A 4,691-nucleotide genomic window follows, 5' to 3' on the forward strand; every position below is an offset into this window, starting at 1 on the left:
AGAGAAGGCCCGGGAGAAACTTTACACCTCATTTACTTAACGAGACAAGAAAGGCGGGTGTTTAGATCCAAGTTCTTTTTCGTGGAGTGCGAAAAGGAACGCACCTAAATGTCGTTAAGAGCTATGGAACGGTTTTAACGATCTCTTCAAATTGTTCTAATTAAATCTTCTTGACTAATGAGTGTACCTCTCCAGTTTAAAATGCCGAGTTTGATTCTTTGTAATCTTTTTTTTTTTTCTTTTGCTACGATGCCGTGTTCGATTTTGTTGCCAAGGAACGACAGTATCTACAACTCCGGGATAGATTCTTTCTCAGTTGTAAAGTTTCGCCTTCAGGTTTAATTTAGATTACGATGTCGAATCGAAATGTAAGTGTCGTACATTAATGTTGGCTCAATTAGATTTAGCGAAGTAAATACGTATACAGAATTAAAAGGCTTTTGAAAAGAGTTTGAAAAATAATGATGTCTGCGCTTGTAATGGTGACAATCATCATTAAAAATCCGTCTCTTAGAACTAGTGGCTTAGAGGGTTAAATCTAGTCGAACTTTGATCGAACTGAAGAAGATCGTGATTTTTAATTGTCAATGTGAAATGGAATTAAATTTACAATATAATTGATTCAGTACGAACCTTGCTTCACCATAACAGAATAAAATGAAATTAAAATTAGGTTTAAATCTTATTTAAATAGTAAATTAGAGTAATTTGGTTTTCTTTTATTATGAGAGACATTTCTTTGTAAAAAAAGAATATTTTCGAAATAAACCAGTCAGGGTGGTCTCTACAAAACATTCTAGCATACTCTCTCATATATTTTCCATGCCAGAGGAATTATATATTACGTGACAATGGCATACAATAGTTACGAAATATTACATTTTGGCGTGAATTTAGCATTTTTACTGAATTTATCATGTGGTACTTGGTGAGTTATTTGGCGATTTATAACTGGCATGAGTTATTAGTACTTTTGTATTTCAGACATGTGTTTTTCAATCAAATGAAGCAAAAATCTGACACGAAACTGCACTTGTAGTTGCAAAATCCCATATCAAATTTGATATATTTAAGCCATTGTGATTTTGAGTGATCGCGTTTACAAGTTTCTGAAAGTACAGACCGACAGACAGTCAACTCGTAAATAGATTTGGCTCAAAATTTGACAGGTATCTTCACTATAGATGTTAAATCTGTGTACCGAGTATTGTTTATTTAGCTCTCTTCAGTTTGTATTTATCGTGTTATATTCGAACAGACAGACTTCTAAACAGATTTTACTCAAAATTTGATAGAAATATGTAAATTTGGTGTAAAGACAGTATACCAAATTTAACCGTCTAGTTCAAAGCGACATCATTGAGTTATTTTTGTCACAGACAGACAGAAACATCCACATATTTTTGACTCAGAAAGGTCTGAAACGTGGAGATTCGACGAAATCTCGAATTCGAATTTTTGACGATTATTATACTTTTTTGACGATTATTATACTTTATTATTATACGTATGCGAAAAAGTAAAAATGTTTTTCTCATAAAAGATTAAATAAATAAAAATGTTGCGAATCAATATTTGAGAAGGACAAATATTGAGAACGTAATTGTATTTCCTTGTTATCGGCACCTACTACAAAGATTAAAAAAAGAAAAGCGGGTTATTAAAGATATATACAAGAAAAAAGTTAACAGCATCGAATTTCCATATATACTATAATGTTCTTTCTGAACTGGAAACTTTGTCATAAGCAACGCTATTCGCAGGTGTTGCCATTTCGCTCTGCAAGAGTTTGTTCATGGTAATTTTCCAGAAAAAAATCTATTAAAAAAATTTATCCGATGCCATTGATGCCATAAGGAAAGCTTATCAAGAAGATTGATAAGATTTAAGGTTCAGTAAATGATTGCAACACCTACAACTACATAGAATGCTTGTGGTAGATTGAAAATAATTTAGAATTTAAAATACTAAAATTTGCAAATCATTTAAAAGTCTGGTATCTTTTCATAAATGATAGTAACTCGTCAATCGCTTACAGGTAATAAGATTATAAGTAAACAATTCTTGTGAAATTCAGCATGAATCTGAAACAGCTTAAGTAAAATTCTGGATGAAATAACTCTGATATGGTACACTATAGATTTTAACTTTTAGGTTAAAATGCAAGTCGTTACGTCTGACGTGACATGGACCATTTCTGTTCCCATACTGAAAGGAATTAGACAATTTCCTAAGATGTTGCAGTCATACACGATATGAGAAAACGACATCATTTATGTCATTACAAACATTAAATACCCATGATTATAATCCTATTGTGAAATACCTCAAAATTAAAAACTGATTCGCACTTTTCATTTGCTAGTATACTAGAAATTAAAGTAAGTAATCTTTCAAAAATTCGGTCTCTAGATTTTGAATCGCTTTTCAAACCTCCTTGATTTCATCTGAAAAACACATTTTGGAATTATGTCCGTCTGTCTTTCAACACAATAATTAAAAAAAATGCTTAGACCTAGACGAATGAATTCTGATACATAGACTTAACACCACATTTATAAATTAATATCAAGTTGTTACCGAAATATATTCAGCAGAAATCTTTTTGTTCAGTTGTTTGAATACAGCCGGACAAAATCGAATTTGTATATTAATTGCATACCAGGAATGAATCGCCAAAGATCACTCTACAGATCCAGAAAAAATGCTAGATTTATGCAAAAGATCTAAATTTCGCAACTATCACTATTATTTAATAGTGCCCCCCGGGGCACCTCGAAATGAGGATGAGATGCTTCCGGCATGGTGGTTGGATCTCGCCACTCTGAAGGATACACGTAAAGGTGGAAGTCTGGCTCCTCCCATCGATGACGGGACTTACTTCCTTCGGTAAGGGTTGTACCGTGGCCTGTGATGGACCTTAGGACTCAACCAAGTTCCCGCCAGTGTTGCTGTTGCGGCAGTCCGGTCATTAAGTATTATTTATCCGTGTGCCTTCGGGCGGGTCGGAGAGAAAGTGATATGACTTATTAGAGCCAAGCAAGAGAATCGTGACCCTACCCAAGGTTCACAACTTTATGCGGGAGTGGAGGATAACTTTTTTATTTTCAAGGTATGAGGAAATGTTTTGAAAAGATCATTCCTGTGGTTTTCAGTATGCAACAAAGCATGAAAAGTTCACGTGTGGGACTCTGAAAGATCCGTGTTGTTCACATTTCAGAAGGTACCTCCCCCCCACTCTTCTTTCTGGTAAGAGGAGAGAACATCTTTATTACAGAGTATGTGAAAAATTTTTGGAGAGACCGCTTGGATTGGTTTTGTTATGTTATGTATATACATGTACAAAAACAAGACTCACACCCAGACAGATCTCACAGTATCTTATTGTGAATACACAAATCTGATAAAACTGCAAAATATACAAGGAGATCGAGCAAAACAAACAAGGTGATTATACGAGACGCTTTAAATTCTAAAGGCGTCACGCGTCGTCAGAGAAATAACGGGTACTTATAGTGAAATGACTATGTTAATTTTATTGAAATAATTTACAGCGCCGCTAGTAGCAAAATTAGGAAATTAAAAAAAATATAATTCAAAAGATAAAGGAAATTAGACAAAAAGTCATTATTAGAAGAAAAATATACTGTACCATAATTAAAACACATGAAATAAGTTTCAAGGAGTTATTTGTAAAATTAATTGAGATATTTGCGATTTAAACTATGAACTTACCCTGTTTTGAAAATGGACAGAATATATTCTAAAATTGACATATATATATATATATATATATATATATATATATTCACTATTTTTGTTATACAGTTTATCCGAATAAAGTAACGGCGGAATAAAATTTAAGCAGCAAAAAATGTAAAAGAAATAGTAAAAATCTGAAAAACATACTCAGGAGGTGAGCTTCGATTTTCAATTTCGGAATTAATCTCTTTTCCAAGTCACTTAAAATTCATAATTTTAATCGCAAATATCACCGATAATTGTACAGATACTCAATAAAACTTGTCATGTGTTTTTATTATGGCATAGCGTACATATTTCTAATAGAAGTTTTTGGTCAATTTTCTTTCTTTTCTAATTTATTTTTGTAACTTTCTTATTTCGCCGCAAGGGGCGCTGTTTCAATAAATACGACATAGTCACTTTACTGTAGGTATGCGTTACTTTCCTGATTATACAGGGCATTAAAAGGCTTAAAGGAATTTGATAAGTCGTCTGTATATATCAAATATTATTCGCCTAGCTCATTGCGTGTTTATTGTTCTCAGATCGACAAATGTAATTCTCAAAACGCACTTTCGCACTCAAGTCGATTCAAATTATAAAAATTCATCAAAACAACTGTTTTATTTTTTCCCTTTGTATATTTCGTATTCGAGAGAACAGAAAGTGTTGTAAAATATACTCATTTTGACATTTATATACAGCCTGGATATCGCTTTAGCCATCTGGTTTATTACCATGTATAAAATCGCATCCAAAACAGTTTTAGGTTTTTACAGATTGGAGTAAGTCGTTGCCACCGGAAGTATACCCCTGATTCTACCGGATGTGAACCAAAGTTCATCGGATATGACGTAACACTTTGTTGACGTCATACTGGTCATTTAGCGCGGTCTTTATCTAGCAATTTTTAATGACTAATCCTTTTTCTTTTTGCTCTGCTGTAC

The sequence above is a fragment of the Argiope bruennichi genome, chromosome 11, assembly GCF_947563725.1.
Source record: "Argiope bruennichi chromosome 11, qqArgBrue1.1, whole genome shotgun sequence".
In the NCBI taxonomy this organism is placed as follows: Eukaryota; Metazoa; Arthropoda; class Arachnida; order Araneae; family Araneidae; genus Argiope; species Argiope bruennichi.